Here is an 18909-nt window from a genome sequence, read left to right as displayed (position 1 = left end):
TCTTTCTTCTTACGGGGGCATTCTACATTTATTATCCCATTTCAGGCATATTTCTTCCTAAATCCCCATTTAAGAAAACAAAAAACAAAACCAAAAACCCCTCCCTGGTGGAATAATTAATTTGCACCCATTGCTTTTAAATTCCTGAGCAGTTAAAAGAGCAAGACTTCTCCCCCCACCTTCTCTTTTTTTAATTTTCCCCGGCCATCTACTTTGTGTGTATGGGTGTATGTGTCTGTGTTACTAATGAAGTTTGCAGACTTGTGTTTGTGTCCATAAGCTCCTTTCCTGCTGCCCCTTCTTCTCTGGGCTGGTTGTGTGGTTCCTGCAGCCCCTACGAGCCCCCAGCAGCCGCGGCAGCTCCAGCTTCTCTAAGTCCGGGGCTGCGCGTCATTTGCAGTCTGGAGAATGTTGATCACCTCACTAATTACACCTCTCTCTCTCTCTCTCTCTCTCTCCTCTCCCTCTCTCTCTCTCGCTCATTCCCAGAGTGCATATCGGGAATAGACACACAAAGACATGCGCACTCAACTTAATCAGCCATTTTTTTAAACAGGGCTAAAACGATAATAATTAGCAGAATAAAGACATATCGGATTTTCATTTCCTTTCCTCCTTTTCCCAACCCCTTCACAACCAAACAGCGAGACCGCGGTCGGCACATGCTTTAACAACTCCCGGACCCCAAAGGACTGCTCTATGCCCCCCACTTCTTGCTCAATCATTTTTATTTCCACCCAATAAAGTTGGAGGATTATTTTTTTTGTAATTTTTTTTTTTAATGAACCTTCTCTCGTTTACTTGGATGTGATCAGCTGTTAAGTAAATAAAGCAAAACAAAAAAAAGAGGCGAAGATCCAGTAGGAACTGCGAGGGGAAATGGAAAGTAAGTTTTTTCTTTAACTTTTATTGAGTAGTTTGTGTTAAATTTAGGTCGAGTATCGATTATCTTTCCAGGCTGATCTTGCACAATCTTTGATATTTCGCTCTCGCTCGCTCTCTCTCTCTCTCTCTCCCTCTCTGCCTCTTTCTCTCTCCCTCACATACACACACACACTCACACTCACATCCCCAGATCCCATGTATCTCTCCCTCTCTCGCCCCCCTTTTTTCTGCCTCTTTCCCCATTTTTAGGTACAATATTTGCTCTCACTTGGGGGAGGAGGGGCTGCTTTCTCTTTCTCTCGCTCTCTTTTTATTTTTTATCCTGGGGGGTGACATTTTTCGGGCTCTAACTTTTGGATTAAGTGGAGGATTCTACACGTTTTTCCAGAAGAGGCTGTCTTTTTCTCCCCCCTTTCCCCCCCCCATTTTGCATTTTTAGGGAGCTGGAAAAAACCTGTCAGATTAGGAAAAATGTTACGGCTGCCAGAAGTCATCGCCTGCCAGTACCCCCCAGCCCTTTACCCCTTCACCTTCTTTCACATCTTGATCCCCCCAAAAGTTTGAGGTGCATTTTTTTGGGAGGGGGCGCAGATTCTCCGTTTTTTTCTCCCAACTTTCGCTTTTTAGGGGGCTAGATCCCAGCAGGACGGAGGGGATCCGGACTGTGTGTGTGCGTGCGGGTGCTGCTGGGGTGTGTGGGGTACTGTGTTCGCAGGTAGGTTTCGCAGCAGCAGAAGCTGCGAGTTCCTCTGTCTCTAGCAGCAGGAAGAAGCAGAGCCCGTTAGCAGCGAGCTTTGCCTGTGTGTCAGTTTCCACAGAGCTGCTGGGAGCCCGGCTGGCTAGAGGGATGTGCTGACGGACGCTGTCTGGAGCAGGCTGGGCTGCCGGAGCAGCTCGCCAGCAGCTAGGGGCATCGCTGCTATTGGGCTCTGGGGCTGGCTTAAGCGGCCCCCCGCCAAGGCTTTACGGGGAAATCGGTATGTTTTGAACCCGAGGAAGGTGCTGTAAAACACAAATCGTGATAACGCAGCACAGCCCCTGCTCTGGCTCCCTGTGCCGGGGATCCGGTGCATCCCTGCCGACCCAGCGGCTAATGGCAGCCGCGTCCCTGCTTCCCCCTTCCGCCTTAAATGAAATTCCCTGTAAAAATGGTAATAAACTTTCCCCCCAGCCGATGCCAACTTACGGCCGCTCCCCTCCACTCCTCCCCTCTTCATCCCCCCCCAGCAGCAGCAGCGGCAAATGCACGGGTTGGTTTTTCTTTTGTTACCTGCGAGGCGGGCGGCCGAGGGTCTCTCATCGGCTGCTTGGGGCACTGGGTCCAGCCGAGAGAGGAGGCACATCAGTCGGGTTCAGCCTGTTTCACCTCGGCTCCGTCCGGAGGAGGCTTTAGCTCCCATTCAGTAACACACCCTCCTCCTCCTTCTCTTCCTCCTTAGGTACCAAGGCTCAGATCGCAAGCAGAACACCCCCCTTCCCCCCCCCCCCCAAAAAAAAACAACCAAAAGACAACTTGCCAGGCTGAAGATGGTGGATTTACACTGAGTCAGACACAAGCAGGTTCACCCAGGAAGTCTGACCATCCCGTTTTCTGACAGTTGCATTTCCTCTGCTCCATTTCGCTCTCCTGTTTTTGTTTTTGTTTTTAAAACCCTGTTCCATTTTTAATCAAGGATCATGTAGTTGGCAAAAGGAGAGAGAGGGAGAGAAACAGGAAGAAAGAGAGAGGGCTGTTGTTGTTTTGTTTGTTTTTTTAATTGTGTTCCCCTGGATTTTCAGTGGCTTGATCCCTAGGAGCGGTGGTGGAGTGGTTAAGCATCATATGTAGTATTATATTTTTAGTTTGGTGGTGGATGGATGGAAGAGGTAGTGAGCAGCCTTTGCAGCCCTGCCTGTTGTTGGTTAGATTGAGGCAGAGACTTGGCTGCGATTGGGACACGACTGTGACATGGGCATCGATCGCTTCCATTGAGAGCAATGCAAAAACACAGCCTGGGTATGTAACACTCTCAGTGCCATCAACACTTGTTTTACTTTATATTTACTGGAAAAACTGACAGAACAAGCCGAGTGCTTGTCTTTTAAAGAAGGAATATGAACAATTGGATGGGAAGGTGCTCAAAGAAGATTGTTAAAATAAACTGCAGGGGGGAAAAGCCTTTATCGTTATTACTCCACTTTCTGTTCAACTAACTGTATTTAAGGAGTTTCTTTTTCTTCTGGTCTGCGGGATCCTACTAAGCTGAATGAAATGATAATAATGAAAAAACACCCCCAAACAATCAGCCTTGAGGGAATATCTGATAGTTTTCAAGGTTTACGGTTTCAATCGGCAGGAAGGCACACAAAATAAAAGATAGCTAGCCAGCTGTTTTAACCTTTTGCACCTGGCTTCAGTGCTGGGCTCATCAGGATTATTCAGTTATTCATGCTATCTGTGCTTGAATATTTATAGTATACAATCTAGAGATCCACACACTGCACTGTAGCATCTATTTATCCTCTGGTCATTGGCTTTTGGACTTCTTCAACATAAACATGTATTCAATAGTTTTAATTTTTATTATAATGAGCATATAGGGTCAATGAAATATGGGGGAAAGTCGTAAATCTGCAAAAGTGAAACCTACCCAAGGAACAAAGAAAGGTCAGGTAAACCATCTGTGTAAGTCACAGTAATAGTACCTGCTATTGGTTTATGCAGGGTTACTGGTTTATTATTCTAAAATGAAACTTATCAGTTAGACCAAGTTAAAACTAAAGGAAACCTTTGCAGATAACATATGGCATGACTTGCATCTTTCAGAATAAGGGCACATTTTTGTTCTTTGATTTTTTATTAATTTGGGTTTATTTTTAAAAGATGCTGTACCAGCAAAGAACATATAAAGGGGGATGAGAAAATCACTGTTTAATATTGCAGAATTTACTGCTTCCATTCTGACCATGAGCCTAAATTTACACAATGAAATTTGATTATCTCTAATAACAATATTAGATCCTGCACTGGATGGATGAGAATTGAGGTGGTTTTGTTGATTGCAAGGGTTTAATGTTGCATTTCAGAATCTGATGTGGTTTAGCCTCCCTTCCATTAACTGGAAAACCCCCGAGGTTTTACAATTATTTCTTAAAGATAATACATTTAAGATTGCATTGGTAGGCTGAAGAAAAGTCATAAAGGCAAGAAGGGAAGCCCTTAATAACTCTTGAGATTCAGACATGTTCAGCAGTTAGATTGGCTCTGACTTCACCAAGGGTCGACAATGTGTCATTTCCATGAAGCCAAATTGCCCTCTGCCTATATGATATTAATGTGCAAATCAATATTTCAGGGATTAAATTTCCCTTCTTCATTTTTTATGGTTTCTACCTCAATAAGTCTCAAGTCTATTAGAAGAGGCTGGATGATTTAAAATCTTTCACTGCAGAATGACTTGTCGTAGCCTTGTTTCACAGACCGTTTTTGGATTTTCTTTATAAAAGACCAAAGGCATTCCAAAGAAGTTGATAGTCAATGTAGGGATATGCTCAGTATTGTAAAGTCCTTGTTCGATTAAGAGCTAAAAAGGTATTGAAAATATAATATATATGTTTATATAATATATATATATACAGTCTATTGCTTTAAAAATATTATGCTAATCACCTATTGATTTATTTCAAAATCAATTGAAGCTCCTTTCTTATTAGTTCAGCATTCTTCAGCTTTGTTGTTAATTTTCTTAAACATCATGCATGAATTAATCTGCTGTGAGAATGTGTGTGGGGTTTTGGTTTAAGAATATTTAAAAACAGACAGTTTTTTGCCTTTTTAATCTAAGTGATGTGAACAGTCTCGTATAGTTAAAAGAACCAGGGCTGTTTTTCCCTGTATTTAGAGTTCAGCATTGTTTTAATGAAGCAAAGGGGCCTTTTACAAATATTTTATGATTTCTAAATAGATGTTTATCAGCAACATTTATTAAGAATGTCCTTTTGAATATTCACGATCAGTTAAAATTAAAATGGACATTCTGATCTGGAAGGAAACAATACTTGACAGAAAATTTAAGTCAAAATATGAAGTTGTGACTTTATCACATAATCTTGGGAAGGCCCTACTGTCTATCATTTGGTGTTGTTTTATAGTCTTAGACCATCTGGACCAAGTTCCGCACAGCTGCATGAATTTCATATGTGATAGAACATTTTTTCCATTCAGTGTGAAATGTTCCTTCCTAAAAACGTACACCAGACTCGCTTAATTTAGTCTGCTAAAAGAAATGCACATGAAAAAGGACAAAAGGCTCTTTAATCTCTGCAAGCTGTTTGTTTTTCTTCAAGATTCCTGTCTATTTGAGTTTGAAAAGTCATGTTTATTGAGGAGATGATTCTGAGGTGTGACATTAAAATAATATATGATTTTTGTGCTAGTTTCTGCTCTCCTAGTTAATTTGCACAACTACTTTTTATGCCTGTCAAAACAGAGAGTTAATCTATTCTTATTTACAATTAATCTCAATAAAATTAATCTTAACTATGCCTTAGTCAGTGGTTTAAAATATCTAATTATATTCAATTAACTGCTGTCATAGTAATTAACATTGCTTAATTGCCTCTGCATATATTTATGTAAAGCTCATTAGTTACTACTTGCTCTTTTTTTCCTTTGCTGACTTCCATTTTTGTTGCTGTCAGAGCACTGACATCAAACCGTCTCTAGGTTTTGACAATTCTGATCTTTAAGGATCTGACTATGCCAGTGAGGACAAATGATTTTGTAACATTTTATTTGGGTAAATATTAATGTTTTCATATGCAAAGAGATACTAGTGCTGGTCTTTAAAGTACCTCCAACCACCTCCCTCTCCCTCCACCCCACCCCAGCTCAGACAAAAATGTTTTCTAACCTTGTTGATAGAAATATGAGAAGCCAGGTTAAGCTTTGTGTTTATAAATGAAGAGCCTTTCTGCATCTGCCTTGGGGCTGTACCCACAAGGCAGAGCTTTCCTGTCCAAAATCATTCAAAGGGTTAAAGACTTGGCCAGGGTTCAAACTGAAAAGCGCCCAGGGAAAGTGCATGTGAATATGTACAAGTTTCATGTAATTAGTGCTTAATTATATTAACATATGCAAATTGTCAATTTAGGAGCTTGTTGAGCTGGCAAAGATCAGCCAGGCACAATTGCTGTATTGTTCTGAAACAATAATGGATCTCAAGTTGGATTGTGGAAACACATAACTAGCTATCTAATTTAACTCATACCATGGTGAAATTTCATTAGTCTCCATGGAGACTGGTTTAATTGTGCTGACTAATGTTCTGGGCTGCAGAATGTCCTAAAAAGAAAGCGTTGTTTGCCTAATCCACCTTACAATGACACTTGTTTGTACATGTTTCCCTTGTGTGAGAATTTGCATATGCAAATAAATAGTTTCTCTGCATCATTTGTCATGGCTGTTCATTACCCATGAAGAGGACATTGTTACTAGGCTGTTACTGAGTCTCCCAAGACAGGATAGTGTCAACCAGTCCAGCCACATTCTTTCATAATTTGTTTCTGATTAATAGACCAGAGTGAGGCTCATTCTATTCAGGCCTCTGCAAAGGGAAGGTCAGTTCTGTCACTGAAAAGAGTTTCCGCAGCAACTGAAGTTTTTCTCTCCCTCCCCTTCCCCCTTTTTCTTTAGCTAACATAGTCATATTTAAAATAATATATTCTTGCTCTAAGGAATACCTCCACTAATAATCTCCAGTTTCCTAAAGCAAAAGAGAGGGAAATAAAGGAGATTCTGGTATTGGAATATTAATCCTGTTTTTGACAGAAAGGTAAACTGATATAATTGCTTTTTAGTCGAAGGAATGGGGGTTTATACAAGTGTGAAAGCATCGGAAAAGGATTAGCATTTTTTTGCATAATGAAAAGCTCTGTTGAATAGGGCACTGAATGGTTGACTGAATGACTAAGATGAAAGGAAGATGAAAATGCAGGCTCCTCTTTCTTTATGCCTATGCTCAGCTCTCCCTAAAGTTATGTTTGTCCAAGACTTTAGAAAACAAGCAGAAGCTCAGATTTCAGCAACTTTATAAGATGCCCTGAGTTTCCATCATCATGTGAAGTAATATGTATGATAATAGTGCAGCTAGAGGATGATAAACACAGGTTTGTATGTAGAAGAGTTCCAGGAACATGACAGGCTAACCAAATATTGACTATTGGGTATCAAGGATTCTCAGTACTTTGCCTGTGTGGAGGGGGTGGGAGGTGGGGAGTTATTTTAAAAGTTTTCAATGGAAATTATGTATCAGTACAGAATAATAGTCTAATCAAGTTTGTTATTCATGCAAGCAGCATTTAGTTAATATCTGTTTTAATTAATGAACTATTTCTCTTTGGAAAAAGTTATGAATTCTGACTGTGTTAAGTGGTCTGTAAGCCTTTATGGGGAAAAATACTCTCTTATTCAGTACTTAACATGGAAAAATCTGATTTAAATAGAAATTAGTATATGCATATAATGAACAATATTTTGGCACGATTGTATCAATATATTTTAACTTTTTAATACACTTACAGTAGGTTCCCATGTCACTAAAGGTCTGACCCTACTGTCATCAAAGTTACAGATTAAAGGCAATGCGGGTTTTAAAAGAGTAGGATCAGGCCTTATGTTAGGGCTGTAACTGGTTAGCTGTTGACAATGTGATCACAGTGCTCATAGTTATATTCTCTCAACAGTAATTAGTGCAGTTAAAATACCTTTAGGGTTGAGACAGTTTTGAAAGTGGGAATTGGTTCTCTTTGTACATATGTAAATCGATTGCAGTGTAGATGATTATTTATATATATGTAATTAAATAGTTATTAATTTAGTGGCACTATAGAAAAATGTTGGTAGACTCTACCATATATTATCTTTGTTTGTTTGCTCTTGTTAGTTTGCAGAACTTGCATTTGTACATGCTTGCCAGTTCAATGCTGAACTTGACTGGATAATATTTAAACAGCTAGATTCACATTTAAGAATTCAGAAGTAAAAGTGGATGAATGAAGTAAGGTTGCCAATTCAGTATGGAATTATTTGCAGCCAGAAGTGTTTGATCTTAATTAGATCACAAAGATTCCTTACTTTTTAGATGAAGTTGAAGAAATTCTATATGGTTTTGGAAACTTTTATTGCTAACTTTATGAAATTCCTTAAAACCTCTGTTAAATGAAGAAGAAATCTACATAAAGGATGTTCTTTCAAACCGAGATGGGCTTATTGATGTATTTCCATAAGAAAAATGTGTTAATTTAAAAAATACATTCATTTGTATTTTAAAATATTGTTAACCAAGCACCATGTGTTGTAACTGGCAATTTTCCAGCCACTGTAGAACTGGATAACACATGGATTAATAGTAACTTATGTGATATCTGCTTTCTTACTGAATGGGTAGAAACCCAGAGTATTTCAGATACTTTCTAAAATCCAGAAATCTCAGTAACGTACAAAGTAGTATATGTTTATGTGAACAGATTGATAGGTGTGAGAAATTAAGAGAGACACTTATTTCTTGGTAACTGTTCTAGGTTCATCATTGGTAAAACAATATTCATTGTGGTACTCATATTTGTTGATAGCAAGATTCAGAAGTATTTTAGAGCTCAATCCTTCAGTCCTTACTCAGGCAAAACTCCTCCCTTCTTTTGCTCTAGTAAAGTCTTCAGGATTTGGTCTTTAACATGGGTGTTCTGTAGTTCCTTCGTTGTTTAGTAGTTATACTTCAGTGCCGCTATACCAGTACTCTTATTTATCATTCCTGTTTTTCCAGGGTTCAAAATGTTGCTAGAAAAGTTTGCACCAGGCTGGAATTTCAAATGCAAGGTCCTGTCTATGACAGACTTTTTCTTTTTAAACAATTTTTTAAAGGAATTTATGAGTTTTATGAGTGAAATAAAAGCTTACCGTGTTAAGACACTCTTTTATATGTTCACATTACTCAAAGCAACCTTTGAGTTTAAAAAATGACATTTAGAAAGTGATTTGTCTGTAATATAGTTTATTTGCTTTTGGTAATTTTGAGAACAGTTTTAAACCCACCTTAGAAATTGGGATTTTTTTTTACTTAGTGCATGTTTGTGACTGTCAAGCTCACCTGATAGGCTGCACCAGCCCCTAAGTACGTGTTATAGTCTTTTAGGTCAATAGTTCACTAACTAAAGACTATATGTACAAGGTAGACCATGGGATCTCTGAAAACACACATTTACCACATAGACTGTAATGGGTCTGCAGTGCAACTAATGCACATACTCTGCTATGTAAGACACACATCTAAGGATGTATTTAAATAGGCAAATGCTCTGCCTTTAAAACAAAGAAAGACTTATAAAGTGTCTGTATTGACTGAAGCCTAACTCATCTGAAATAGACAAAAATCAAGTGTCTGATTCTCCTTACTTACACCAATATAAATCAGGAATAATTCAGTGAAATTACATTGGTGTAAAACAATGGTTGCAAATGGAGTAAATGACAGGAGAATCAGGCCCATAATCTCTAGTCAAAAATACTCATGTTAAATCCTGTATAAAAGATGTTGTCTTTTTGGAAAGAAGTTTTAGTAGAACATTTTCTGTGTATGAAGAAGCAATACATAAGTTGACATGCTCTAGGTGAGGTTTTGTGGCGGGGCTGGTGGCGACTGATTCTTCTTAGCAACCAGGTAATAGCAGAGTTGGGAGTCTGTACGCAAAGGTTGTTGAAGGCTGCTCCTCCCAATTTGACACTGAGTCTTCCTCATAGAGCATCTCCCCTAATCTGAGGTCACTGTCACTAGCAGCTCCCCACAATATGACATATCGATGAAGTAAATGGGGTTACTCTAGATTTACAATACTTGCTATAGATTTATAGATCAGAATCTTCTCCAGTTTAAGAAAACAAGTGTGCATGTCCTCCCACCTCCCACTTGGATATAAAAGCTTCCATTGTGTGAGACAGCAAAGGCCCCAAAGCAACTTTCCCAAGGAGACAAGAAGGCTCCTCATGCTTCCCAAGTTTTATACAAAGGTCTCCACACAGAGCAACGTTCCCTGTGTGAGATGCCATAGCTAAACCACTGCAAAGTCAGTTTCTCCCTATTTCAAGCATATTGGTCCTTGCTCCCACTTTCAGATGGTAAGGGTCCCTATGGAAAGCAGCTCTTTATAGAGTACCACCCTCATGTTCTTCACCCTTCTCCTCACCTTCTTTGTAATGTGAAAATGTTTGTTTGTTTAACGGGAAGAGGAATATAGATTTTGTTCTCAATTTGTAAAATTGAGGTTATAAATAAGAAAATGCTTTAGCATTTATAAAATAAAGTTAATGACTGACATTTATATAGCAAAAGTCACCCCCAAACCCCTGAAACTATTATAAACTGATTACAAGAAACCACTTCCTCCATCACTGGGACACTGCCGTCTCTAGGGTGGAAAGTGTCACACAGTACACAAACAGCACCCCACAACTATGCCACACAATGACTTGGGAAAGAAAGTTAAGAATGTTTTATCCCACAAAAACAACTAGATCATTGTAGTTAGACAAAATGTAATTTTCCAACTGGTAATCAGTTAGTGCATCAGGGTAAACATTCCAGCTCTGGTGGAAAGTGTCACTGGATATTTGATAGTCACAGGTGGTCAGGGCCTTGGATTTCTCTCTTTTGAAAGAGGGATCCTCCAGCATTACAGTAGCTTCTAGTTCGGAATTAGGGCCGGATCCAAAGCCCAACGAAGTTAGTATGAGTAGAGACTCACAGTGACTTCTGTGGGCTTTTGGATTGGGCCCTTAGAGGGAGAAATGCCATTTACTGAATTATCAACAGCACTATGTTTTCTTTGGAAGTCTCCGTGCTGATTGGGCCCAGCTGGGGTTAGCTTATGAGATCACAGCCCAAGGTGGTATGGTTTCAACTTCTCTTGAATAGGTGGAAGAATACCAAGATAAAAAGGAGTCTAAATGTCATTTTATAAATAGCTGTGACTGAGAGCATAACAATGGCTTGGCTATTATAGAGTAGATTGAATCTCATTGGAGGTAACACATCCAAAATAAAGGACAAGAAATTAAAAATTGTGGGTTTAATTACATGTTGAAACCCTGTCCCCTGAACAAACAGTTGTTCCTATGTATAACAGCATGGGTCTGGTATATGTGGGCATTATTGTTATATGTGCTGTAATACCTGTGTCCTAGCCTGAGTTAATGATAATGTGTTCAGAGTGGAGTTTTGGGGCTCAAACTCTGAATTTACCGTCTTATGTCCATTTGTTTCATAACCTTAAGGTTATTTAAAAATAGTTTTCTAAGGATGTTTGAATTTATCTAAACAAATTTAAGAGCAGGAATTTGTGAATATTTCTTATTTTACTTCTTGCCATACAAACACAGTGTGTTAGTTCTCAGTATTGTAGTTACTTGACAGGATTTTAATAATTGGAAAAATATATTAGAAACCCTTATTTAAACGAACCTATATGCAATTTAAACAAATGCAGAAATGTTTAATGGTTTTCCTGGGAATTATTTAGACTGACCTGTGTAATAATATTTTTATTAGCTGTAATTTGTTTTCTAGGGAGAAAAGGGTGTTTTTAAAGTTGTGTGTTAACATGCAGGCTTGGTATTGAAATGGAACAATACCTGAATGTGCATTTCTAAGAAGGTGGGACAACAGTTACCTAAAAGGTGAAGACTTGAGAAAAAATGGGGAGAGTCATTTCTTTCCTGAAATGAAGCAGGGTGCAGATTAGGGACCATTAAGATTTGCCAGGAGTTGCTGGTCATAGAAGCCTGTTTAAGTGCTCACTGTCAACAAGGAAATCATGGGCAGCACTTAAAGTGGCTCACCTTTGATTTATTCATAAACCTCACACGAGCACTTGGCTTTGTTCTTGCACTGGTAAGGGGGAACTGATGCCAATAAGAACAGGAATAAAGAGCTTCTTGCATGGTCCAAAAGTGAATAGCACTTTACCTCAAAGCATGACCTCCATTCCCAAGATCTGTTGTGTTACAGTTGACTCCATCTAGATGTGTGTGTATTCTCAGATGAATTGCTAGAAGAGATTACGACAAATATATACTTTGTAAACCCTGTAGATGTAACAAGAACTATGTAACTGGTACTTAGATTCTAACTTAACAGGAAGATTGCAGTATTAATACTGAATTGAAAGATTTCCTCTTCAAACAGCATTTAGTGTTAGTGTTGTTAATGAAAGTCAGAAAACTGATTCAAGTGAAAAATCTTATTTGTACACCACTATACTCCGTAAGAGGTTCATTTGAAAATGCATGTTGATGGTACAGAAAAATATGTGAAGTAGTTCTGAGACAAAGAAATTGGCTTACTTATTTATTAGTCATGTTTGATTGCTGTTGGTTTATTTATGTCTCTCTAAAAATGGCAAGTAGTGCTAGCCGTCCAGCATGGGGGAAGGGACCTTTTGAAGACGGTCAACTGGCATGTTTGCACTAGGGCAGAGGTTGAGTACAGTTACTTAAATCCCCAGAGAAACATTTAGTTAATGCTAGCTTTTTTCTGATCCTGTCTGAGTCTGGTTTGCTTTTTGCCTTTAATGAAGTTTATGTGTTGTTACTTTAGAGTTCAGATGTTTTTTAAATTTACTGGCATTTTCATAACAAACTAAACAAAAGGAGTCATATTGGAAGATAGTGATGAGAGCTAATGATATGTCTTTAGATAAAGCAGTCCTCGTGTGCAATCTGATCACAGCCATCAGCTCATTTGTCATGGCTGAAGTGAAAATGTCAGGACCAATGAGTGTATGAGTGCTGAAGGGGGCGAAAGGGCTTTTGGAGACACTTTTGTGCTGGGAGTGGGCCATAGCTTAGATTCCGCTCTAGGGAAATACTGGGATTAGCCAACTCTGTGCACAAATCCCTAGCATAACAGAATTAGTTGGGAAAATGAGGTTTGTTAAGGAAAAAAATTCTACAGAATTGCTCTAGGCTACAGCCCAATAACTGTGCAAAATAGTGAGGCTTTTTATTAAAATAATTTTAGTGATGTGAATTTACACACATTCCAGCACAAGCCATAATTGGTAGCAATGTTACAACAAAGCCCATTTTAATGTATTTTATGTATGTATATGTGTCTAATTTTATACAGTTATCATAGTATTAAAATAAATGTGATCTTAAAAATCTGAACTAAAGGTTTTTCAAAACTTCCGGGGAAATCAGATTTTAATTTTTTTTTAACATTCAGTAAAAATTATAGAAGAAAATGCAGTAGAAATAAATGTAGCTCATTGAAATACCAGCCAATGCTGATGAAATCTTACAGAATGATAAGGTTAGAAGGGACCACAAGGGTCACCTAGTCTAACTCCCTGCCAAGATGCAGGATTGTTGCATTGTTTAGTTCAGACAAAAACTAAGATGGTCAAACTCCCCATAGTAGCATTTCCTCACTCTGAAAGTTTAATTCACACCACAGGTAAATGGCATACTGGATCAGAACTGAGGTCTGTTAGTATCCTATCTCTGACAGTGGCCAGTGCCAGATGTTTCAGAGGAAGGTGCAAGAAACCCCAGTAGTTGGATGTGAGATAATTTGCTGAACATACCAGGTTTCATCCTGGTCTTTGATAACTAGAGATTGGCTTAAGCCCTGAAGAGGTGAGGTTTGGGGCTTAACCTCCATGGGTGACAGGGGACGGATCACTTGATGAATATCTGTTCTGTTCATTCCCTCTGGGGCACCTGGCATTGAACACTGTCAGAAGACAGGATACTGGGCTAGATGGACCTTTGGTCTGATGAACTATGGCCGTTCTTATGTTCTTTTGTAATATCCCTGTCAAATTTTTGTTAACATTATTATGTTAACTCTGGATATTCTTGTTATCCATCTAAATGTCCAATCCCTTTTTGACTCTTGCTCAGTTCTTGGTCTCAGTGATGTCCTGTGGCTATGAGTTCCATATATCCAGCATTGTATAAAAAAAGAATTTCTTTCTATCAGTTTTGAATTTGACATCTTTTAATTTAATGGTCTGTCCCCCAGTTCTTGTATTACTACAATCCCTTTTTCCATACTGAGACCTCCTCTCTTTTAACACATGGGAAAGACAAGTGTGGCTGTGGTCTTCTGTCACTTGTTTGCAACCTTCAGCTTGAGAATACCTTAACTGAAATGAAGCTTTCACTTGCCAGGCCCATCCAGCTGATGCCAAGATAGGGAGGTGGCTCAGATGATCATGTTCCTGCATTGTTCTGGGCTGGCAGGAGCCAGCCATCTTCCTTTTATCTCTGAATTGGCTAGTGGGCAGAGTATGCTCAGGAATTGTCTGAGTGTTAGGTGTGTTCAAACACCAGTCTGCCTGGCTTGTTTCTGGGTGCCTCAGAGAAAGCGTGGAGGTGGCTAGCCTGAAGAGAGTATTTGCCCCTTCTTCTACCATTTCACCAGTTTTGGAATAGCAGTTGTGAGGCATTGGTTGTATCTTCACTTCAGGGGACTCAGGATTCTTGCTGATTTGCACAGGGTTCAGCAGACTGCCAATTTAGGGTTGAAAGAAAGTTTTCCCTCATAGCATGGTGGTGCTGGTGCTGGGAGTTTTTCACTTTCCTCTCATATATTTAGCTGTGTCAGCAGTAAAGGCTAGATGTTAGTGATATACTGCTACTAAACTTGTTGGTGATTGCCATCGGATCACCCTATCGCCTGTTGCTGAATACTTTTCACAAAGTCAAACTTTTAAGTCAATGTCTGACCTATCATTCCTCGTCCTCAAAGGAAACCTGCACAGCACCTTCAAAAGATGAGCTTGTGAATTTAAATTCATAACTCTGCTAGATGCTAAAATATCATGGTGTCAACAGAGGCACTGGTTTTATGGCTCATTACAACAATTTTACTCCTGGGAGAATTCTGGGTCACTGCACATGCGCAGAATTCATATGCCACGCAGATTTTTTTTTCTTAGCAGGAAATCCAATTTTGCCAAGAAGTGCTGCAGTTACTCCTTTCACCCACCAGGGGCCACTGTGGCACCAGAACAGAGAGCAGCTGCTCCCAGGTGGGAGCAGCAAGCTACAGATAGGGAAGAGAAGAGGCTGGTTCCTCACAATGCCTTGCCTGTGGGGCCAAGTCAGGAGGCATGGGATATGTGGGCACAGACAACATGGGGCACATGGGGTTGCTGGGGGAGGTCACAGACTGAGATTCAGAAGGGCTAGTGGGGGGGACAGACTGGGGTAGTGGCTGAATGGGAGTGGGAGTGCAAAGACACATGGGGACAGGAGGGAGGGGCTGACTGAGTGGGGGTGCAGGGACATGGGGAAGGTGGTGCAGGGACACATAGGTATAGGAGATGGGATGGCTGAATGGGGGCACAGGGATACATTGGGACAGGGCAGATGAGCCTGACTGAATGAGAGAGCCAGGTCAGCCAGGGTCTGTATGGGAAAGGCCCCCTAACAAACCCTGTCCTCCAAAGAAACAAACTGTTCCATACTTTTCCCACCCACACCCAACAACCCTCCAAGTTCATACCTAGGCTGTTTCCCAGCAATTACTTCCCTCTCCCTCAGCTCCTCCATTACCCCTAACTCCCCAACCTTTTGCATTGCTTCTGAGGAAAGTATGTGTCTGTATTTTAGTTTAAATGAATTATTACTCAAAGTTCTGTATTAATATACCTAGTAAGGAATCTATTTGTCAAAAACATTTTTTGAATCTTTTTTGTTGTCTGTATTGTTACAGACATACTTGCTGACAGGTATTTTGAAATAAATTACCAAAATAATTGAAACTGGTGTGATTATATTGTATTATTTTGACAAATAAAATATGCAGAATTTTGCAGAATTTTAAAATATTGTGCGTAGGATTTTTAATTTTTTGGCACAGAATTCCCCTAGGAGTAAACAGTTTGTAACCTACTAACCCTCCTTTGTCCTGTGACTTCAGAGGTGTTAATTGCCCACTTCATTTTAAGTGGTTTCTTGTAACGTGTTAACCCCTTATGCTTAACAATCATCCCTCCTTGTATTTAGCTGTGATACGCTGGTTTACCTTTTCCAGACCTGAAGAGCTTTGTGAAGCTTTCAAGCTTGTCTCTTTCACCAATGGAAGTTGGTCCAATAAGAGATATTACCTCACTCACCTTGTCTCCATTGTATCATTGTTGAGTTTGAGGCCTTGGCAGCAGGGCTGTGATGTGATGGAGAGAGGCTTCAGCATTTAGTGTATTTGGAGTTATTAGTAATTATGACAGATTTCAGAGTAGCAGCCATGTTAGTCTGTATTCGCAAAAAGAAAAGGAGTACTTGTGGCACCTTAGAGACTAACAAATTTATTTGAGCATAAGCTTTCGTGAGCTACAGCTCACTTCATCGGATGCATTTGGTGGTGCATTTTCCACCAAATGCATCCGATTAAGTGAGCTGTAGCTCACGAAAGCTTATGCTCAAATAAATGTTAGTCTCTAAGGTGCCACAAGTACTCCTTTTCTTATTAGTAATTATGTATTTCACAGTTTGTTAAGCGAATTCCACTGTGAGGGAAAGTGGGTATCTGATTCTTCACCCCTTCCCCCCCCAAATCTTAGCCATGAGTTTAGGAACAGGCGGGGCTAAAACACATGCTGACTGCAGGGGGTGGAGAGAAATGGGTGTGCAGAAGAGCCTTAGGCTCTGGCTCAGATACCAGGTAATTGTCTCGCATAAACTTAGTCTTCCTTGGAGTGGGGTTGCAGCTAGCACATGAAACTCCCCTTTGTGGTCACAGGCTTCAGGCCTTCACAGAGATATGAATGTGGCCCCAGGGACTAAAGATACCAGGTAACCTTGAGACTGTTGTAGAAATTTGTAATAAAGTTGCATCCACTGGCCTTTAAACCCCAAACACTTCTCTGCCTGTTTACGGGTGTCACTGTGAGTGGCAGCCGCAAAGTAATTTATTTGATCTAACTAGTACTTATCTTTGTTAGAAGTTGTCTACAGATTTCTTCCATTTCATGTACAGTGAATTGTCCTCTTTCAGATAATGTACTTGTACAACCTTTTTTGTTTAATTCTATTGATTTACAGTGTTAAAGTGAAATATCTGATACCTGTTTTCTGCCCTTCCAGTATATGTAGTCAAAGAGGGCTGATTAGGTTCTCCCCTCCCCCCACTAGCCCTTTAGCTATTTTAAATGTATAATTATCATTGCATGTAATTTGATAGCTGCACTAATTGCTGCCAACCATTGTCTGTTTGCACTTAATGCTGAAACCTGATCAACATCCTGCTTTGGTTGATGTTTAGTGGTAAACTTTAATTAACTCTTATTGCATTGAAGAAGAGCTCAGTCTCAGTGCTAACTAATCATTTACCTTCATTATGTCCTGACAGCTCCACTTGTTCCTGGTACTAATAGATACACCAGTCAGTAAATAAACCTGCAAACCTTCATTCATGCCTTGAAGTTGTTCCACATTGATATTTTGTTGCTTAAAGTATAAGATAACTGGGTAAAGATAATTATTTCAGTTAGTTTTGTACCTCTGGTTTTCCAGACACCAATCTCAAATTGCCTTTTTCATGCCAGACAATTTCATTTTAATAGTAACTGTAGATTTAAGATAACATTATTCCTTCAACATGGTTCCTATAGACATGCATCTTTTGAATCAATACAATTAAGCTTGTCTCCTGTTGGAATTCTTGTAATTATTTTTCCTGAAATACTTTTCCTGTAATGATATTGAAGTTAAAGTAATCAGGTTACTGGCAGATCATGTAAAATTCAACTCAAAATTGCTGGCTGCTTGATTTTAATTTGTCTGACATCAAGTTTGTTTGAAAAGGGATAATATGTGGTTAAACCAAGGAGCTTATAATTATGGTTGACATTTGTTTGTTTATAATGAAATCTAATTAAAGTTCATACATTTTAAAACACAAAAGTTAATTACTGAATTGCTCACTTCACTTATGCACAGCAATCAAATTAACTTGCAGTGTAAAAAATGACGAAAGACTCTGCATAATAAAAAATAAAATGCCCAGTTGATCTTGGATATCTACAACAAATGAGCCACTATTTTATTCTAGAAATAAATCTGCCTTATTTCTGACTATATTATTTTAAAAAACCAAATGGCCCTCTATTTTCATTGACCATGTTGATTTTACTATGAAATAATATTTAAATATTTTAATATTGTAAGGAACACTATACATTTTCTTTTGAGAATGCATCATTAGAAGTATCTTATGTTCTGTTTCTAAAATGTACTCTAAAACCTATCCTATCAAGACTCTTTCTGAAATCATCTCAAGTTGGAGTATTGCTAAGAGAATTGGAATGCTAGCATGAATACCTGGCTTGTGATTACTTCTATACAGATAATTACAGCATTGTTAGCTTGCAAGCAAAGGGCTTGTGGGCCTTTTGGTTTTTGTTTTAAAAAAACTGAGCCAAAACATTTATTGCAAAGTTTGTTGTCAGATAATAGAGACAGGCTGGATATCTGGAACCACAATGCCTTCATATTTATTATTATTTTTAGTTTTGTCTTAAATTTTGAATTTGCTAAGAAGGTGTGTGCATTTTGCCAAAATAGCATTTGTCTGTGAATAAAAACAAAATAAGTATGATAATTCACACACTTTAAAAGACTATTGCATTGTACACTGTTCTTTAAAGTGCCCTGTATCATATTTTTGCAAAGTCAAAAACTAGTGGTAAATTTAATGAAACAAGAAACACGTCTGTAATTTTTTTAAGCTTGTTAAAATAAGCTATTAATTTCCCAGTGTTTCTGAGCAGGTGAGAGATATTAATGGTGTGATTTTTAGTGAAGACAATTAGGATTAATTTTCTAACTAGTTCTATATAATGTTCTTGTGTGTGATTTTAAAATAATATATAATGTAAATTAACTTTGCAGTTAAAGAGATTAAATTGTGAAGGCTTTACAGATTGGGAGTATTGACATATGGATAAAAACAGTAAATATGATGTATTAATTCCTAAAATGAT

General features: G+C 38.8%; 1 protein-coding gene across 2 annotated transcripts in view; it reads left to right on the top strand.

Moving 5' to 3' along the window:
- Positions 1-203: 203 nt before the first annotated feature.
- Positions 204-18909, top strand: part of ZFHX4 (zinc finger homeobox 4) — a 182778-nt gene continuing 164072 nt past the window's right edge. The window contains exon 1 of one of the 2 annotated variants that reach the window (XM_038393510.2): positions 204-886. The gene's annotated coding sequence lies outside the window, so the exon portion shown is untranslated. Of the gene's footprint in view, positions 887-2385; positions 2882-18909 lie in introns of those variants that run through there. The other variant, XM_038393511.2, reaches the window with a different exon arrangement.

Source organism: Dermochelys coriacea, chromosome 2 (genome assembly GCF_009764565.3).
Source record: "Dermochelys coriacea isolate rDerCor1 chromosome 2, rDerCor1.pri.v4, whole genome shotgun sequence".
Lineage (NCBI taxonomy): Eukaryota > Metazoa > Chordata > Testudines > Dermochelyidae > Dermochelys > Dermochelys coriacea.
This window is presented reverse-complemented; position numbering and strand designations above follow the sequence as displayed.